The 21,439-nt window shown below is 38.2% G+C and overlaps 1 long non-coding RNA gene and 1 pseudogene across 2 annotated transcripts; one reads left to right on the forward strand and one right to left on the reverse strand.

Moving 5' to 3' along the window:
* Window positions 1–7,426: 7,426 nt before the first annotated feature.
* Window positions 7,427–12,709, forward strand: LOC148652288 (deoxyribonuclease-2-alpha-like; annotated as a pseudogene). The gene is made up of 4 exons (XR_015925016.1): window positions 7,427–8,087; window positions 9,344–9,504; window positions 10,068–10,259; window positions 11,938–12,709. The product of XR_015925016.1 is annotated as a deoxyribonuclease-2-alpha-like (transcript).
* A 2,441-nt stretch (window positions 12,710–15,150) lies between these two features.
* LOC148652289 (uncharacterized) lies at window positions 15,151–18,194 on the reverse strand. The gene is made up of 2 exons (XR_015925272.1): window positions 16,805–18,194; window positions 15,151–15,517 (listed from the first exon to the last, which is right to left on the reverse strand). It is a non-coding gene; the product is annotated as an uncharacterized LOC148652289 (long non-coding RNA).
* Between the last annotated feature and the right edge of the window lie 3,245 nt (window positions 18,195–21,439).

Below are 21,439 nucleotides of genomic sequence, written 5' to 3' on the forward strand. Positions count from 1 at the left end.
TGTTTGGTAGATTATTTAAACCTCTTATATTTTTTAAATCCAAATAGTTCGTGCTGCACTACTAAATCTTATGAAGTGCACTACTGTAGGTCAGTAGCTTTGAGGATTTTGAATACTTACAGTAAATCAGGTCTTGCTATAACTATGAATAGAATTATGAAGGCCAAGACTGTTTTATTTTTTTAATGGTATAGTACACCAATAAGATATTTACAGACAACTAACAAACCATTTTGTGATTTAGTTGAAAAGTGTCTGGTCATGCATGTGGTAGTGTGCTCACCTATTTGAATAACTCAACATTATACAAAAACATGAATGCGATTATTTTTATTTCAGAAACAGTAGATCAGCTAGGCAAATGAGGTTCCCATCATTAGAACTCCTTTTTTGAGTTTTCATTGCAAGGAGTTTCCCCTCCATGTTAAACATGTTTGATGATGGCAGATGGATTATTACAGGAAGGCTCTGGATAAAGCAGTCGACATCTTCGACAGCAAAGATGTTTTTTTTGGCATCTTCCTGAATTTGGAATTACAGGGATCCCTGGAAACACAGAGTGGTTTGACATGTCACTGTTCGAGTTTCTTTATTCCATGGCAGCAGGTCAGATAGACTTTGGATACAGTTCTACCCAGAGGCATCTGAATGTCAGGTTTATTCAATAAGAAGCTATTTGATTAAAGGTGTGTGGTAATTTGGCTATTAGACAACTGTTTTTCAGTCGTTTCAATCACATTCATAACTATTATTCCTGTCATCTTCTATTGGACTATTCACCCCTGATCTGTACTATTACCTGTCCCTTAACCAGTTCAATACATGAATTTCCCTAAATGCCTATTGCCTTTAATTTAAGAAGAACATTATCAAAAGCATCTTTAAAATCTAATCATATCATTTTGTACGTTCTGTGTGTGTTTACTGCTGTGACTTGTTTGAAGAATTTTAACAAGATGGTAAAGGAAGAATGACCTTTTCTAAAACCATATTGACTACTGCTAGGGTCTTATTTTCATATGAGCGATCCTGTTGTTTAGTTCTAAAGTGGTTTTCATAACTTTACTTGTAAAAGAAGGAAGACGTATTAGCTTAAATCTTATATCTATCATATAAGTCACATTTAGTCATATTTACTATACCGAGAGATACTGTAGAAGGGAATGAGGGAGGGCACTGAAAATGGAGAAAATAGAGTACTGTTGAAGAGGACTGCCAAAGATTGATGCACTGGACAATGGACTATTTAGAAGAAGAGAGATCAGGTAAGAGTAGAGGTGCACAGGTAACCACTTGATCAGAGTGGAGTTTAGAGTTCTGCCTCACCATTCCTATGGAGGTAGCAGAGTCAATAAAACTTGACGTTTGCAGAACACCAAGGCCAATTTGTATACAAATCAGTTTGTTTTTTAAAGGATTCTAAATTTAGGATGAATTCCCCCATTCTACATAAATTCCATCCAATGTCTAATTCTGAACCACACTTGTCACTAATGTGCTACACAAAATAAAATCCAAGTCACAAACTAAATACTCGCCATATGGAGTGTTCTGAGGCTTATTCCTACTGAATCTGTCCAAACTAAAAACTTTTTTTGAAGAACTATGAGCACACAAAGAAAACAATTTAGGAATATTTCTTCCACAGCTATTATACTTGAACTGTTACGTACTGTATTGATCTTGATAAATTTGTAGTCATTATTCATACAGAACATTCAGCATTGGCCACCATACAGTAGCAGTTGCTATTCTTGTTGATTGCAATTAATAGGAATGTCTTCTAGAATGTTATTTGATGTACAAATGAGCATTCTATTCAAATAATTTCTGTAGTGCTAATATTAAAAATACAATGTCCAAATTAATAATTAAAGTTTGGGTAACTAATCCATACCTTGTGTTTTTGAGGCTTGTTGTACTCATCAGGCACTTTAAATGGTCCAAAGCTTTCACAGCTCCCACGTCCACTGGATGTTCCCTGGGCTCTTAACTTTTCCAAAGATGGATTTGTTTCATTCTGAATTCTGACGTCTTTTGACCTATTACCCATGATCTTATGCTTTATCATGGAGCCAAACTTTTTCAAAGGATGTTTCTTGACTTTCTGGCTCACATTCACATCTTCATCCGGCATATTAACTGCAAAGGGGATGTTGCTGTGCGAGAGAAGCCCTTCGCTCTTAGAGTTTTGGTCAGTTGCATTGGGGTCCTGTAATGTTTTGCTATGTCAATGCGCAGACCACTCTTGCTTTGGGCTGGACTGAGATTTTTATCCTTATTAAGGCTGGGATTGTACACATACCAAGATGAGTGTCCGGGCAACTCCTGTCACAAAAAAACAAAAAGTTACAGTTCAGTGATTGTTCAGTGTAAATCAAAACAAGTAACACTTCTCTTACTGAAAAGAAGATAAGGATTATGGGGTGTGTATATGTTTTTAGCACTGACGTTAACACTGGAATAAAGGCAGACAATGAAATATAAAATAATAAACCAATGTGAATGTTTACAATTGCATGTATAGAAAATAATGCATCTCAGTTTTTTTTATGATGCAGACATCAGTTTGGAAATGTAGACAATACTTTGAGCAAGTCTCTCTATAGTAGCATTAACTCACCTGATTGCTCTTGTACTAATTGAATAAGAAAGTGATAAAGCTGACATCCACAGACACGTGAGTTAAGAACGTATGCTATGAACTGACAGTAGGGATATTTCTGAGATGTTACACAGTATTAGGGAAAACAAATCTGGATTTGTAGTTTTATTGTAAAGGAAAATGCACAACATAACTATCATCATATTTACAAAATAAAAGTTCCATTTTCCAGTACTTTCTACACAAATGTCTGTTAATTAGGTACAGAACAGGTCCATCCTACTTTCATAAGAGAAATTTTTACAGGTTTGGAACTGTTGGTCATACCTCATCAACCACATCATGCTAAGAGGACTCCAGAAGTCGTGTTTTAATACAGTCTGGCCTCGAGGAGCTTTTCTTCCCTAAAGCCTTACACTGCTGTACTCCTTCTAGATCCTGGACTCTTTGAACCAGATAATCTCCAGGCTTCTCTCGTGTCTCAGAAGCTAACAAGGTGTCACACCAACAGCTTCTCCTAGGGAACGTGATGAGCAGGGCTTATCCATAGTGTCTTCTGGCTGGAAACTGTTTTCAAAACCACTTGGGACTGTTGGAGAAAAGCCTTTTGGAAACTTTGTCATAGAAGACTGTCGTTTTTTACTTCTGACTGTTCGACAAATAACAGGTGAAGGTTCTAACTGGTCCATTTTGGTGCACATGAGCTGCTCAGTGCTCCGGGTTTCCATATCAATGGCAGCTTGAGGAGTACTGGACTCAGGGCTGGAACAGTTTAGCTGAATTTCCTTTAGCAGATTATGTGTGATTCCATGTACTATTTCAGAAGAAACAAGAGAAACTTCAGAAAACTGAGGACTGGGTATTGCCTCTTTGTTGTGCTCACTAGTTATGTTAGTATCACCCCTCACCTCATCAACGATCTCACTTGCTTCTCTGCTAATACTGGTCTCTGGTGAAAGGGATGAACATCGGGAAGCTGAATGTGTCAGCTTGGAAATGTTGGTCACCATAGAACTGATTATGGTTTTGACCACTGTCTCATTTCTGGTGGCTACAGCTTTCTGTAGAACCTGTTGGGATCCAGTTTGGCACAGCAATTCATTGTGAACAGAGCTAGCAACCTGCTGAATCTTGTGTGGTTCATGAAACACATCATTATCCTGTTTCACAACTGTTATCTCCTGGTTTTCGGACAAGTCCTGCAACACACTGTCAAAGAGGTCCACAGCTATCTGACTCAGCAAAGACACAGACATCTTCCCTGGGATTTCTGTAGACGTTTCCTCTTTTATCAAAGTAGGGTATATCTGCAATAGCAGCTGTGTTATGATGTTTTCCACAGTCTCAGTACACACTAAAGTCATATTAAGTGATTCTGTTGATTTAGCCATAGACATTTCCTGGAGCCCAACTGAGGAAACCGGTTCAATATTCAACGGTTCTACAGGGACACTGAGTGGTTTGATTTCAGAACTGTTTTCAAGATGGGAGTCTCTTTTCAGTTCCTCAGAAGAACTGTTCTCAATTTCTGATGTAACGATATGATTATATTCGTGTATTGCGACATTTCTTTGAAAAAATAGAATAGCAATATTATGGACAATTAATTGACTTTTATATTTCTAAATATCACAACATGATCGAATTTAAGTCATTTTAATAAACAATGAATAGTCACCTATGCGTTACAATATAAACATTTATACTGATTTAAATCGCAAACGAGGGTTTAAATTTATGTGTTTTTTTATTCACAATCAGACAAGTGCAACATAAATTGATATCTTTGTCTTCTAAGTATCTTAATAAACTTTCAGCATAGCTTTCTCTCTGTTTAGATTTATTTTTCTTGGGATCAAACGTGGAAAGATTAGATTTTAATCATTTTATTTTTTAAATACATTTTAGAAAAGTGTAATCTATACTAAAAAGCTGTACACCACCTGCTATAAAGATACATATTGTAATACTTTCGGGCTCAGATAGGACGGACACGAACTCAGATTTGCGGAGTTAAATCTCAACAAAACAACAACAAATCTCAATATCTAGTACGAATTATTTGTAATACAAACCAAAAACTCTCTCAAATTCCTACAATTAGCATAGCCTGCCCCTTATGCAAAACATTACACAAAATCAATACATCAACACTCTATACTCAATAACGATAATTCACAAACAGCCAGAACATGTAACTCCACATTCCCAAACAGACCTAATTTCCATAGCCCCGCCCCTTATGTAAAACCAACATCCCTCCCCTGTTGTCTCTCTCCGCTGGCCTTTGTAATCGTTTTTATTTTTAAATAAGTTTAGCAAAGTCATGTATTTTAAAAATCTTAAGATTTCTATATTTATGTCTTTATTTAGTGGTTTCATTAGTGACAAAGGCTAAACTTTCTTGGAAAAATGTCTTTTATGTAAACCATATTTGCTATTAATTCATTTAGGGCTAGAATATGTTCATTGTCTTCCAGTGAAAGAAGGGTTCCTTTCGCCGTAAATGTCGGGTTGACATTACAAGCTTGCCACGCCCGGACTGTTACACCAACGTATTAGCATGTTAAAGCGATTTCATTGAGTAGCCTAGCTTTCTTAACTAGTAAGTACTGTACTTTTGGAGGGGGGGAGGTGTCTTTCGCTGGAAATCTTGTCCCCTTCTACTTTGAAAATACCTGTGAAACCGGTTTAATTCGTCACAGCCAGCACTCCCGCAGAGAGGGGGGCTGTACTCGTTAATGTCTAAACCGGAACACATCATTATATCTCATTTTGTATTTCTATAAAAAAATCGTTTGCCCAGCCTGACACTATTGTTGTTATTGTTTTTATCCTGTAAAGCGCTTTGAGGAGCCACCTTTAAAGGCGCCATATACAATAAAGTTCATTATTATTACTATTGTTAATTTGCTGGACAGAGAGGTGAACATTATTACGCAGAAGACAAAGATAGCGATCTACGTTGCATTGTGCATTGTGCTGCTGTAATACAGTTTAAAATAATTAAAAGTCTAAACAGTATCAGCTTTATTTATGGGTTGCAATTTAAAAAAAGTCAAAAACCGCACTCAAAATGCAATTTAGAGCTTTCTGGCAAGAGGAGACACCCAAATTAATAATGTCACATGCCACTGTTTGTGCATGAACAAGGTTATACTGCTAGTTCCTTAGATACGCGATTAAAACGTTTTTAATAAAATGCTCTTATTCACTCATAATCTGACAATTTCAGGAAGACTAAGGAAGGACTAAGGGAATTGTCATCTGTTGTTGAAGCTCTGTGAGCTAGGTGACTTTGAGACCACTTGTTATCCCAGGTTGTTTGAATCGCCACAATTCAAATAGAGAAAAAAGAACTGACTGACAAGATTTAAGATGTGGCTGTCAATGTTGGATTAAAAAAAACACGTTGCCTGACGTTAGTTGCATTGCTTGAAAAATAATTTTATTTCGAGAGACTGGATAAGTAATTCAAGTGTTTTTTTAACTTCCTGAAAAACAAATAATTAAACTACATGTGCAAACGTTTTATGATATTTCGCTGTTGTGAATGTCTGTGGAGTGTATCTTATTTGCCTGTCTGTCCTGGCTGTGCTCTCTGGGTACAATGGGGACAGATGGGTACAATCAGTGTTGGGTATTTACTTTGCTTTGAGATGCCACTTTTAAAGGTGATATATAAAATCAAGGCTTTAACTTGCTTTGACTCCGCAAGTCTGAGTTCTTGTGTCTGTCCTATCCGAACCCGAAAGTATTACAATATGTATCTTTATAGGAGGTGGTGTACAGCTTTTTAGTATAGAATACACTTTTCTAAAATGTATTTAAAAAATAAAAATGGTTACAATATAATCTTTCCACATTTGATCCCAAGGTCCCAAGAAAAAATAAATCTAAACGGGGAGAAAGCTATGCTGAAAGTTTATTAAGATACTTAGAAGACAAAGATATCAATTTATGTTGCATTTGTCTGATTGTGAATCAAAAAACATGTATTTAAACCCGTGTTTGCGATTTAAATCAAAACGTGATTTAAATCAATATAAATGTTTATATTGTAACGCATAGGTGACTATTCATTGTTATTAAAATTACTTAAATTCGATCAGAGTGGGAGTCAGGAACCTAACCCACAGCGCCACCGGCAAGGTCATATGCAGAGTGCTGAAAAAGCACTACAGAAACATTATCAACAGACAATGTACAGTGTGTACTATTCTTGTGTTGCGGTATATGAATATAATGATATCTTTATTAATTTCTTTAGATACACAATTCCATATTATATTCCCTTTTAATCAAATTCTAAAAGTATGCTTGTTGACTCCAGTATCACATTAGTTAGACTTCGAAGCTTAAAATGTTTAGGGAGAAAAAATACTGGTGTGTATTGTTTAGTACCGAGACCAGCCATATACTGTATGTTTATGTTCCAAAATTAATATCATTTATGGCCTTCACACACGTTACAGTATGCTCCTATTCTTTTTATGCTCAGCTACTAAGATTTCCCTTCAGTGGTAAAATTCCATATAAATATTCAATACTTAAACTGGCACAGTAAAGACATTTAAATCTTTCTACGACCGATCAACGTACCACGAGTGCCCGTCGGTCAACCAATCACGTACCGCGGTATTTTGCATCATCTCGCGTCACGATGCGCGATGACGTAGCCAATTACCCCCGGTACGTGCCTGTGCCGCGCACTTTGAATGGCTGCATCTGTAAATCCAGGGTACAACGTCTGATTTTTTTGTCATAAAAAAATTACTATTGGATTTGAAAGTTTTTTTTTTTCCTTTCAATAGTTCGTTTTGAAACGATTCACCAGAATGTATTCTTGAGGAGAGTAATGTTTGTGAGATGCTTGCCTTGCCTCGCTTCTTTTAGTCAACTGTTGACTCTTTGTCAACTGCTGCAGTTCAGTTCTACAGAGCTCTGCTGGTTTAAAATGCAGAAAATGAGCTCTAATCACATAAGATTATTCCAGTTTTGCCACAATGCTCATGTCAAACATGGGGGACCCCTAAAAACAAGAGCTATTTTTGCTTTGTAGGCCACTACATCACCTAGAAATGATCAAGGCTGCTTGACCCTTCTTCTCTTGCCACAGGTTCTGTTCATCTCCCAGAAGCACCAGTGCACCCACAGACTGGCAACAGACACTAGTATTGTTTAAGTGCCCTTTTTATTTTCTAGTGATCTCAACAGTTAACACTGTCCAACACCCAGGACACATTGTACAGTGTCACAGTTCTAGAGCAGTATACAGGATGTGATACTCTTTTATGTGTTTTTGGAATCATACAGGTTTCTTCTGTATAAGCTGCCAGACCACGATGAAGGAAGAGGTCTGCGATACCTCTACATGGATGACCATACCAATGGCTGGGTATATGGGAAGAAATTGGTGAATGACTCCAAGAGTGCAGTGGGGCAGACTTTGCAGCCTTTTTTGTCCTACATTCATAAAAAGGTAAGAAACCTTTATTTATTATTTGTGTCATCTCCCAGAAAGTGAGGTCAGGATATACATTGTCTTTTCGATTTGTTTATTTTCACAGGTTTCTCTCATAATTCAAAAGCCTTTTGTGCAATACAAATACAAACTTTAAGGTAAGTAACATTTTATAATGTACAAGACAGAAGGACACAGAAAATGGGGGGGAAAAAACATCATAGACAACACAACAAACAATAGAATTGTATCTGTAATACTTGCTGGGTTTGCTTGCTTATTCCTATGATTAAAGCCAAGTGCAATGTTTGCTACATATGCAGGATGTGAATTGTTCATTTTATATATATCTAAAATAAAATATTTTAACATTTACACTATTTCAGGGTAGAACATTTACACGTGTGATTCTGCAGATGTTGTCCAAATCATTGATTCAGTAGAAAACATTTATTTTAGGATTTACTGTGTATGGTCAAGACATGATGGCACGTCTGAAGTATATACTGTGTCTTTAGAATACCAACACCAGCTTTCTGTGTTTTCTGGTTTTAAAACTTGAATCATAAAGCTTTAAAGTATATATTTCCATCTTGTTTTTGTTCATTATTTTTTTTCCCCTTTACATTTCTTTGACTGAGGCATCACATAAGCTAAGAACTAATCTGTTGCCTTCAAAGCTTTTTCTCCTGGTGAAAATCACTGAGTTTAAAAACACTTCTGTAAGTCAATATAATACTGATGTTTATAATAAATTCATCTGCTGGGTAAAACAAAACTAAAGATGCTTGTTGTGGGCTCTATTGAATTGAATTTACAGTAGCCCATTTCTAAATGAATACAGTAAATTAAATTGTTGAGATTAAGAGATAAATGTACATACTTCATGGCCAATTGTCAGTTGAAAAGAAATGAAAACAATTAATAGGATTAAGAATAGTCCTATTTTGGACTGTGGTTTTCAATTCTCTTAATCTGACTTTTGGCCATGAAGTATGTTCAGTTTAATTCGGTTGGACAAAAAAGCCAAAAGTCAGATTAAGAGAACTGAAAACTAGCCCAAAATAGAAGATTTTTTGTTTAGTTTGATCAATTATACAGTTCGTTTGATTCTTGAACTTAATTGATTAATTGACTTCGTCAGCTGGAAGCAGGCTTGATAATGGACTCTGTTCAAAAAGAGCAGACTTGTCCTTTAAAAACATTGAAACTGAAAAACCAGACGGATCAAAAACGATAAGAGATTTGAATATATCTTGTGTGACCTTTTTCAGGGATTGTGATGTTAGACAGACAGGAGTGTGGCTGGTTCACAGCACCCCAGAACTTCCAGATGTGAAAAATCATTCTACATCATTCTTGCCCTCCAGTGGGCATGAAAATGCACAGACCTTCTTCTGCGGGACTTACACATACAGCACCTTCAAGGACATAGGTAGGCGTTCACATGTACATACAGCTGTGTGAACCTTTTCTTGAACAAGTTTGATAGCTGAGCTTTAGTATGTCCATGGCATTGACATCACAGCTGTCTATCACTTTCTGAAAGCCTTTGGTACAATTTTTCCAGATTTTAAGATTCAAGTATTGGTTATTTGCATTCTTGTTCTGGTTTGGAGCACCTTTTCTTTTCCTATTCTAAATTTACCTGTGGGCAAAAACCAGTCTATTCTGTTATTTTCTGTTGGTGGTTCAATTTCATATGCAAGCTTAATATAACCCTGAGAATAGGTGGACACTAATAGACTTACACCTCATTGTGTATACAGATGAAAATAAATACCAAAATAGTCTTAGACTTTCTAATTAAATCTAAATGATGTGTATTGTGGCTGCTGAAAATGTATGTCAACATTTTAGAACTTGGAGGATAGTTTAACAAGTGAAAATAAATAAAGGAAACTCTCCAGACTAATGGAAAAAGAAAGGGGGCATTTGACCTGGATGTATGAAAATGCCATGCCTACTCTTGGTTATTTTTCATTCTTGTCTCTACAGCTGTGCAACTCCAGTATATCCATGTTTACTCTTTTGACTATCACGTCCCCCAAACCTTCCACAGAGACCTTCAGTGTGTGGCTCAGAGAACATGCTATCCCAGGAAAGAGCCTTGGTTTAAGCAGCTGCCCCTGACATCTTTAGCAGGGTAAACTTTCACCAGCTTTGCAAAATACTCTAGATTTAATGACGGTGAGCACCACTCAAGGCAGAGCTAGAGTCTTCAGAAAAAAAATCAGTAAAGTCTATTGATCACGTTTGTTTCCCAACTGATCGCTTCTTTAGAAACTATTCTCCAATTCAAAATACAGAAACAATATTGAACAACACAGTTGCCATGATCCATAAACAATCTCTGTGCTTCATTATTGCAGTTTGTTCCTGGGAAGTGAAAATGTCACATCAGCTATTTTTCTCATTTTAGATATTTGGGATCAATAGTTAATTTTTTGCATGCCTCTATATTTTAAAATCACAAATTAATTATCACAGTTCCAGACCTGTACCAGCTTGGAAGAGATGACAAATGTACTTATTTCTTCAAAATATGTGCTTAACAGCCCCACAGTGATGCTAAGTGTCAGAGTTGGCATAAGTTGTACTAATGGTTTTTCTTTCACTGACAACAGTACAAGAGCACTGGTGCCCAGCTGGTCATAGAGGTTGCAGTTATCGGACGCGTTTGAGATCGCTTGGATATCCCAAAGTGTCCAACCCTGTTGGTGTTGGTATTCAGTGAATTATGTATCACTGCTGAAACTTGGACAACAATGTCTGATTTACTCTGAACAAGCACTTATTGAGCCTCTCAGAATCTGAATTTATTTAATTTTTACAAAGTCTAACTCTATTGTATGTTGGCTGTTTCTAGCCAGCAAGACCCACTTTCTCACAAAGATTTTGTGGAACAATATCCAGTTTATTTTTACTCAAAGCCTTTCCCAATTGAAGATGTATTTATATAAAAAAGCATACTTTGTTTTGGTGAAACTTTCTCAATCTGCCAGCTGGCAACTGAACTTTCCTACATGTTTCTGCGGTTACACTTTAGATTTAAGGTTTCATAGCATCGCTTTCTTTCAAAAGAGATTTTATGGGATGTTAGTAAAGCATCAATTTATATTCAGTAGTAATTTAGGTTTAGGATTTGTGTCTGAGGTAGTTTGTAGGTGCTTTATTAACATCCTGTAAAGCCCAATTCTTGAACAAATTGATTAATAGAATATTTCAATCTTTTATTTATACAACAATTTAAATCAAATGTTTTTCTCTTGGTATGTTGATTTAAACATAAGAAAGGATAAAAATATAACTTGTGTAGCTTCTTTAGATACCATTTAATACCTAAGAACACGAGAGGTTACATTTGGCCCATTTAGCTAATTTCTTAGTAGTTAATTCAAGGATCTCATCCTGCTGTTTCTTGAAAGGAACCAGGACTTAAATAACATGTGCAGTTTGTTCCATTAATCTCAACTAGTTTTGAAAAGAAATTGATTAATTGATCCAAGGATCTCATTCTGCTGTTACTTTAAAGGTTATTGGAAACGGTTGTCATTTAAATACATTTAAAAAAAGGTTATGTAGAAAAGGAACAATCCAGTAAGTTTCAAACACTGCCCTTCAAAAGCAATATGTCACACTTCACACTTGATCTACTGTATATTGGTGGTGCTGATTTAAAAAAGAACGTTCTGGGTAGCAACCAATACAGTACAGCATTCAGAGAGGGGGGGAAGAAATACACATTCACTTGTTCTCGGTTCCAGTTTGACGTTTTGGTAGCAAGTGCACTTCCTGTTTTTGGTTGGGTAGAAAGTGTGTCTGGGACAGATTCTTACAGGGAACCTGTGACACTGTTCCATTTCAGATCTCTACTCAGGTTTGCTGGTTAACTATTTAGGAGACGACTTCTTTGCCGAAAGCTGGGGGAAGCTTCATCGGCCTCTGCCGTCGAATTGCTCTGTGGCGCACAAGGTGTACAACGTGAAGACGATGCAGCTGCCAGAGGCCAGGCCTTTCGGCATCATGGTGGACCACTCCAAGTGGTGTGTGATGAAGGGCGGGGGTCCGCACTGGACCTGCATCGCGGACACGAACCGAGAGATCAGTCAAAGGAGAAGAGGAGGCGGGGCTGTGTGCACAAGCAGGCCTGGAGTGTGGAAGGCCTTCCTCGCGGTAGTTGACACATTTGAGGACTGCCAGTAACACGTGGCTGGCAGAAATAGACAAACAAGAAAGGGCTGTTTTCAAAAGATACTGCATAGTTTTTCCAAGTCAAAGCAAATGGTGGTAAGTAATATGTAAGAAAACTCTGCAGTAGCTCAAGTAGGTAGTGCGTCAACACGCGTAGGCCGCAAAGGAGAAGAAAAGAAACGGGAACGGACACCTGAAGAAGACTCTACAGCTGAAATGTTTCTTTTCTTTTTTCAGCATGGAATAAACCTTTACATGTTCCTAAACTATTCACTACTGACCTTAATAGCAAAAGTAAAATGTATTTGGAAAGGATATGTACTGAAAATAGGGGGGGGAAGTCAAATTATTTTTGCTGAGGCGATATACAAATATTTCAAATCATAAAAGTACATTCTGTTTGTGTTTCTTTAAAGGCTTGTTTGTAATAAAAGTGCTGGATATGACCTGCCTTCCATTATTCCTGTGGCCCCATTAGGCAGTTCATATCAAGCACAAAAATGGACGCTGACATTTTGATACTAGTAGTCCTGTTCGGCACATATCTGTGATTTTTGTTTCTGTGGATGCGGGGTTTTTTTTTTTACGCAGAAACCACACAATGGATGAATAATATATATATTTTTACTAGCTAAATCAATAACACCACAGACTACGTATTGCAAAACACAAGACAACCTATGCAACAGGTGGATAAGGTTAAATAAAAACAATCACCACATCTTCATATACAGTACAGTTACTACATTATTGATCAACTAGAAGCACTGGATTATATGACCGTTTACTCTGTGGAGCTGTCCACTTCGACTGGCTTTGTAATAGGCCTGTACAGTTTAAAAGAGTTTATGGTCACATTTTTATAATGAATAAGGTTACAGTGTCGTGCTGGTGTTTCGACCTGGTAAGAATATCTTAAGTCTATTAAACCTTCCAGCATTCCTTAATGATTTACTGATTTTTAAGTCAAAGGCCATACATGTCTCTAATGTCGGGTAGGATTGAGTTTCCCCTTGAAGTCTTGATTTTCTGACCTGCTCAATGCCTGTGACCTCACAGTGATGTCACTCACAGTCGTGTTCTTCTCCAGTGGGTGATCTCTCTTTATAAGCTCAAAGCATGTCAAGCGGGGAAAGACTCTCTCTCATGAGTATGTCAGAGGAGTGTGTGCACATTTCCTCATCCTGTTTCAATTGTGTTATTTTAACCTTTGCTAATCCGATAGGTAAATATTAAACCACATATAAGCCATGCCCGGGAATGTAGACAGTGGAAACTGAAAAATGAACTTCACATGGCACAATTTACCATTCTTACCATTTAAAAAAAAGCTCTTACTTTTTAAATAAATGCGTCTAAAAATATACGTGTCTCCACACACCTGAAGAAGGCTTCACAGCCAAAACGTCATATTAGTTTATAGCCGTATCTTTAATTTGTAAAAAGCAGTTTTTTAGCAAAAAAATATATGTATTTCTAATATCGCACTTAAAGAGGGAGTACAAACTCCATTGAAACAGATGCCCCCAGCCACAATTTAACGGCAGCCGATTGTCAGAGCCACCTGAGAAGTGACAGAGAAAAGCCTAGTTTTGCAGGGAAATGGTTGTTCTCTTTGAAAGATTCAATTGAATATATGGTGTGGCATCGCCGGGGGAAATAGGTGTAAAAGAGATTTAACTCACACCACACTGAACCTCTGTGTTCTTCGTCCGTATGTCTCTCCAAATCCGTTCCGCAATCCGTTGCCAGTATCCTTAAGTTCCCAAATGCGTATGTCCACACTTCTCCGCGCCGTATACAAAACCCATATCCAATAGTCCGTTATTCTGAAATTCCTTCCAGTACACTCCTAAATCTCTCGTTCCTCCAAAACGCTCTCACCTTACCAGCTTCCGCCCGGCTCAGTGCTTCTGTGGCATTTCTATTCCGTTTCCTGACGGAGCTCACCTGTGTCTCATTGTTTCGCCGTATATATCTTTTCCAACAGCGGGTCAGCCGGGTATCTGTGGCGGCCATCTTGCCTAGGTCTATACAGTAGTATAGACAGCGTTTCGTTGCGAAAATACCAGTTATAAATGACCCTTCCCCTGGCCCTCTTCCAATGGAATTAATATTCTGTTTGAATGTATCTCATGAATGCTGTTAAATGATAGTACCTCTACCGTACTAACATTGAGCAAATTAAATTCTAAAGGCTAAATACTGTGTGCAGTACAGTGGGAAATATTGAATTGTTTTAGGAAATAGAAGACAAATTATATTTACAGTGGTCATCCAGAAATAATAAATGTATATACCATAAATTTACTGTGTTGCCAAAGCTGGACAGTTCCCCCTAGTGGAAATATGTTTGCACCGCTTTCCTTGTGCTACAAGAATATTTGCCAGTATCAAATGATCATAATGCATCTCTTCCTGGCTAAAATAAGCAACAGTAAACACTGGTATTTAACTGGAATATAGTAGCATAAGAAGTGGCACAGTGGTGCCGTCTCAGAGCACTGGGGCCATGAGTTCATCCTCAGACGTGGGGCTTGTATGTTCTACAAGTGTTTGCTTGGGTTGTCTTCAAGTAATTGGCTTTTGTGAAAATTGTCCCTGGTGTGAGTGAATCCTGCCTCTGGCTCTCCTGCAACCCTGTATTGGATAATGCAGTTAGAAAATGGATGGATTCAAGCCTTCATAACCTTTATAGAATTATTTCCTTTTACCACTAGTTGTAGTACTGGAAACCACTGCAATTTTAAGTCATATCCATTCAGCTATGAACTATTTTACCTTTTGTATACCCCTCTGAAACAGTGCTGCTGCGCATTCCATGCAAAAAACACTACATCCATTCGGTTACCAGAAAGGATCATTAAAACACTAAAGAAAACACTCATTAAGCACAATTTGAGACTTTACATCTCATTTAATATGGAGACTATAGACTGACACTGACTCAATACATCCAGTGAAAGTGGTTCAAGCTTTTAGAGACAACCTGTAGAGTCTCAGTGTCAGTCTCCGAGTCTGCAGAATGATTAAGATGCACAGTCTCTGGGGTGGGAATTCTTTCTTCTTGGCTTATTTGCCGACAAGGGAGAGTTGACACATTCAAGAACACCATCCACAATTCAGAGGCAAGGTGATTAGGAGACTCTTCTCCATCTCCTCTTTTCATCGTACAGGGAGATGGCTGGGATCAGCACTCGGATAATGGACACTGCCACCCACGCCACCATGTCATTCAGTTCTTCCATCGTTATCTGTTTTAAAGCAACAACAAATGTAGGTTAACCACAGAGGACTAACATTGTCTTTTATTGCTTTTAACAGGGTGTCAGCTGAGCATTAGACAGGATTCATCCATTCTCCAAGCAAACAGTGATAGGCTGATTTCTTTTAAGGTCTTATTTTTCCCCGACTTCTCCTTGGAATACGTCATATTCTATTCTCATTTTTTCTACAGCCTAGAAGCCTATTCTGGACTTTTCTTCCATTTGCTTTCCCTTCTTACCTCTCTCCCAAAACCAAAGCATTGTACATTTTAATACACTGTATTACAATTAAAACACAAGACGAAAGATTCTTATAAATGTAGCCTGGCAAAGAATAATTAGCACAGGACACATTTTGGGTTCTTTATTTCTAGGCGAGTATGTGGTCTGATATGTTCCTGGTTTAAAAAAAATAAAAAAAGACATAACGATATTTCTATATACACAAAATACGGCAGTGGTTCACGCAGCGCGTTCAGAAATAAGCCGCTCACCTCTCAGCCCTCACCGAGAACTACATTACGATAATTAGTACGATACCTAGAATTGCGAACACTTAAACGGTGCTAAACATAAGTCCCTGTAAAGAATGAAGGAAGAGAAAATACAAGGAGCATGTGAAACCCATTACTAACAAACCAATAAACAGATATCCCCAGCCCGAGTAGTTGCCTAAATACTCTACTGCTTCAGTGTACTCCGTTAAAATCCAATATCCGTCTTGCTAATCTTGTCTCAATCCTATGAAATACCCCTCTATACTCATTTAGGGAAATGACACCGTATTTACCGTTACGACTCTGTAGAAGTTACGGGTTCTTTTTAACGGTAACTCACTGCTTCTTAGTCCCTACTGCCCATGCGCAGAACGCTGGACTCAACCGTCAGGAACCGCCATCTAGTGGATTTGGAATAACTCCGCTATTCACCACTGGGTCACAAAATAGCTACAAATTGGTTTCTGGTACTAAATCCGTGTTTCGAAAATCATACTGCTTGGGGCACATTGCATTCTCTTCTTCTGAAGAGATACCAAGGGTTTTGAGTCCCAGCTGGGTTTCTTCACAAGTCTTTTTCATAGGAACCCAATTCCAACAAATTACATACAGTAATTTCTGATTTTCTCGGGCAATGCAATAGATGCTATTAATGGAATACAAGTACATTTTAAAAGACAACCTTAGATAATGTGACAATCAGTGCACTTTTCAGTCCTTCAGATATCCCTTGTGGTGTCTCCGGGGGAAAGTTTATGCAAATGAGAGAAGTACTCACACCACACTTTTCTTTCCTGAGTTTCGTGGCGTTTCTTCCTCCAACTATCTTCCAAATCCAGTCCGTAATCCGCTCTCTTAATCCTGTTCCGATCCGAGTTCCAAAAGTCCGTAATAAACCCAATCCATAAACCATAAACCTTTTCTCCCTCCAGTAGTCCGTTATTCCTTAGTCCGACCTTTCACATAAACCTCTTTCCTCTCTATCTTTCTCCCTGTTCACTGCCTCCGGGGCACTTATATTTCGGTTCCTGATGCGGCTCAGCTGTGTCTCATTGTTTCTCAGGGTAGACCCTTTCCATATACGGGTCAGCTTATTCTTTTTGGCAGCCATTTTGCTCAGGTCCATATCTAGTATTTTAACTAGGTCATTCTGAAAATACCTGTTATGAATGACCCTTCCCCTGGTCATCTTACACCCTTTACTTGGCTGGCCTGTAATGTGGGTGTTATATTCTATGATTTTCTTCTTGTTTTATTTATTACCTTGTCCAGTAGGTGGCAGAATTAGTACAGTAAGGGACTAGGCTTAAGGAGCAATATTTTTTAATCAAGCTGACATCTTCCTCTAAAATATGTTTTTTATTCGGTAGTGGTATGAAAAACACAACCTGAAAATATAGTAATGAAAATGAAAAGTCAAGCTTGTGCAACCAGGTGATGTGCAGCTGGGCACGGGAATCGGGAACAGCGCCTCGTGCGGGCTGGTAGACCCTCGCTTCCAGCCTGCTGTCCGCCTGACTTTCTCTCCCATGGTTCTTTCTAATTTGTTAGGTAAGATCTGAAGTAATAAGGCTTTTTTAAAAGGTCTGTAAATTTATGTTTACTGATGTCATAGTTTCGGTTTAAGGTTTACTCGTTTATATTTGTTTTAAGAGTATCAAAAGTGTATTCGGGCTCTGCGGGTTCTCAGAGACGAAATTGAACTTCGTTAGCTAACTGTGTTAAGTCGCTAGATGAAAACTGTCTGTGTGTTGTGAGTTAATTTCTTAGTGAGTTGAGTTGTTATGTTGTGTCGCGTTTAAATGGTGTTATAGTAAACAGGGGAAAACAACATGTACGAGGGTAGGAGTCAGACTCTTGCTACCAGCCTGCTGTAAACCTGACTTGTACGTATTTCTGGAAACGCTCCCTTATTTTCTTCTATTTTTTAGAAAATAAACTTTAAAAAAGGGAGCCGTGTATGAGTTCCTCTTGCGCACGCCGGTGAGTGCACAAGATCAACGGTAAAGCTGCCAGAACTGAGAGGGACCCGCTAGAGGTCACCACAGCCAGGCAGAATAGGGACTGTGACGTAAACTTGAGTAGTGCGTTATGGGAGTTGTAGTTCATAAAGCCAACGCTATGTCCGTGAGCAACTATAGCCAGTTCTAAAAGCCGGCTCCCCTTAAGTAAGGATTACACTTGCACTCCAGGCTTTTCTATGGAAGCCCGTTTCCGCCAGGGAGTAAAAAAAAAAGCGCTATGGTATCTCAGAATTGCAACTTAGCAACTCTGAATTCTGACTTAGTAACTCTTTATATCTCACATTTGCGAGTTCGAAATAGCCCATATTTCATTGTCTGTCCTTTTGTTATTGTAACGGATTCGGGTTCTAGGGCTTGTGCCCTCGCCGCTCCCACCCTAGTTCGTACCTCACTGCATTGGCTCGAACCCAGCTCCTGAGTTGTTGAGGACAAGACCTGTATAACTATATATGGCTACAATACCAGAATTGACCATAATTAAAATTGCATTTCTACACTTCTTTTCCATCCCAAAGGATTAGAGGTGTAAATTATTAAAAGGCAAACCGTGTGTTATATTTTTGGGGTCTCTCGGCTCCACTGGCAGAGCCAGACTGTTTGGGACGTGTGACCACACAGGTTTGATACCGTGAAGGCTTTGAGTTAGAATGGCGACATTCAAATTAAACATTAAATCGGACATCGCCCTTTTGTGTGGATTTTCTCATTAAAACCTAATTATTAATATATATATAAAAAAACAAGTCCGTCCTGGGACGAATACTGTAGCTTCCCTGCTGCAGCTTTTAATGACGTCTTTACTTGTACACGCTGGATACGTCAGATAAGGCAACTGCTTTGCAGATCTGACGTAATAGACAACATTTTGGTTATACCGTGGTTTATGCTCAAGTCCGTATTATACAAAATAAAGTTTTACCGCTCACGAACACGACGGATTTGTTTTCAAAATAGATTAATTAATTAATGGATTAATGGAACGATATCAGGGATAAAAATGGAGAGAAAGAAACCGGGATCTGGAGCTGTGAGTGTACTATCCATACGTTTATATATTTTAACTTTTAGGTAGTGAATTTAAAAAAAAAATCAGCATTAGTTTAGCTTTAAAATGTAAGGTTTTGTAAAACAGTAAAAACGTACACCTCGTAGTAATATTTCTAATACTGTTTTAAAAGCTCTAGAAGGTAAAATAAATGGAACATGATTTTAAAATTCCAGCTATGTGTTCTATTTCTGAAATCGTGGGTTAATAATTTATTGTTAACCCTTTCTGTATTTTATGGGAATATACGTACTGTACTTTTCTTTTGTTCTCTTAAGATGTCTTGGGTGAGAATATGCCTTCCCAATCTAAAACTCTAAACAGACTTAGAGAATCAACTCGTTTGTGCAGAAGAAAAAAAAAAGAATGTTATGAACTGATTTAGCCCTCTGAACACCCTAGGGTAACTCTTCTTACCTATCTATAAAAAGATATGTCAGGAACCGTGGCCTTTAAATGCAGGGACTGCTTTTAAAAGTTAGTTTTGTAGCTGATTATGCCACCTAGCAATTCTAAAGACCTTTTCCCCCAGCAACAAGTTATTTTTATCTTCCAGAACCACTAGTGCATCCACAGACCAGAAGTCATCCTACATAATTTCCATTTGTATTACAGTACTTTGCAATTCCAGTATCTATCATAGCCTAATCCACAGAACAAATATTACAACTTATCCACCAGAGGTACTTACTTACTCACAGAACATATTGCAGACCAGCTCAAGAGCCCCATTTGACCCCAGTTACCAAAACCAGAGTTCCAAAGGAAAAGTCCAGCTGCAAATATTCTCCCAAACCCAGCCCCAGTTGGAGACCTGGTGTGCCTGCTTCTGTCATAGCAAAGAAACTCTGTGTAGTCTTAGGGATCCTCCTCAGTCCTGGCTGAGTCTGTTTTTTAATATGCCCCCCCCATTTGTCTCTGAGTCAATTTTTTGAGTAGAGAGGGGGGGAAGACAATGCTAAAGCCTTCCTCCCTTGCTCACTGTAGAGAGTCCCTGGTGTCCAAACCCTCTCCTGGGTGCTGTGGTACAAATTGGTTATTCCTTTTTCTTCTGTTTCTGTGTGCTCTGGCTCTGTCACTGGGGTTATTAAAGCCCCCCTACCTTTCTTTGGGGGGGGGGTTGATAGTTTTGGGTGTAAGCAGAGCTAACTTCTTGGGGCTCATTGATCAAATGGCTATATACAGATGGCCAGGTGTAAGATTGCTCTAGAACATTCTAGATTTTCTAGAATTGTTATGTTCTAGATCCACCTCCTCAGTCTGAGGCTCGGCTAGGCCAGTTTTGACATGCCATGTGTCTTCTCTGAACTGTGTGGTAATTAACAATGTTTGCAATAGCATCTTTATCAGTAGGAAGCCCCAGAACAAAGAAAGACACATATTACCACCCTCATTGAAGTCACTGGTCATTCTATACAAACTTCTATGCAAAGTCAACATTGTCCTTGATACCTGCTGTTGCCCCCACACCCATTTTATTTCACTCTGTGACAGATGAAATCATTTCTGCCATCAGCTCTGCTTGTTTTTTCTGGCGTTTTGGCTGTGGTTCTGTGAGGTACGATAGCTATGTTCTGTGTTTCAGGGCTGCTATACCATGCTGTATGCACTGCAGGGAGAGCAGCAGCTGTTGGAGAGACCCATCGGCACTAAACTGCCGTTAATCCCAGGGTCTAAACCTCAATTTTGCAGGACTGCTCTTTCGGAGAAAGTAAGTGTAACCTAAAATGAAAAGCATGAATACATTTATTCTTATTTAAATCCAAACATTTAAATTGTAAAAAATGACATGTTTATTCATGGTTTTCTTTCTTTTTAAGGGTAAACCAACATGTAAAATTGTATAATATGAAATGATACCTGGGACACATTAACACATTTCTGTGTGTGTTAGTATAATGTGGTTGCTGTAATGATAAAACTGTAAGCAAACTGTCTTCCCTTGACATCTTTGTGCATATAACATCAGGAGTAAGGTTATATATTTTTCTAGACGCAGTATATTGATCACATTATTGAAATTCAGCTGTACTGTATGCCTTAAAGCTTATTGTGCTTACTGTCTTTTTGCAATGTAGTCATTTTTAGTTGGCTACAATGACTGAGAAATTGGAATTTGATTTTCAAGAACATAGAAAAAAATGATAACAGCGATTCTGGAGTAGTCTTCCAAGAAACTGGCGACAGCCTTCGGAGGGGGGAGAAAAAAAACATTCTCATTTTTATGTTCAGAAACATAGGGGGATACATATCTGTGTTTACCTGTACATATCATGTTTTAATAAAATACTTACCTTCTATTTCAGCTGCACCAGCCATCTCCTGACTTCACTCTGACTGATCC

The sequence above is a fragment of the Lepisosteus platostomus genome, chromosome 11 (genome assembly GCF_059453375.1).
Source record: "Lepisosteus platostomus isolate fLepPlt1 chromosome 11, fLepPlt1.hap1, whole genome shotgun sequence".
Classification (NCBI taxonomy): domain Eukaryota; kingdom Metazoa; phylum Chordata; class Actinopteri; order Semionotiformes; family Lepisosteidae; genus Lepisosteus; species Lepisosteus platostomus.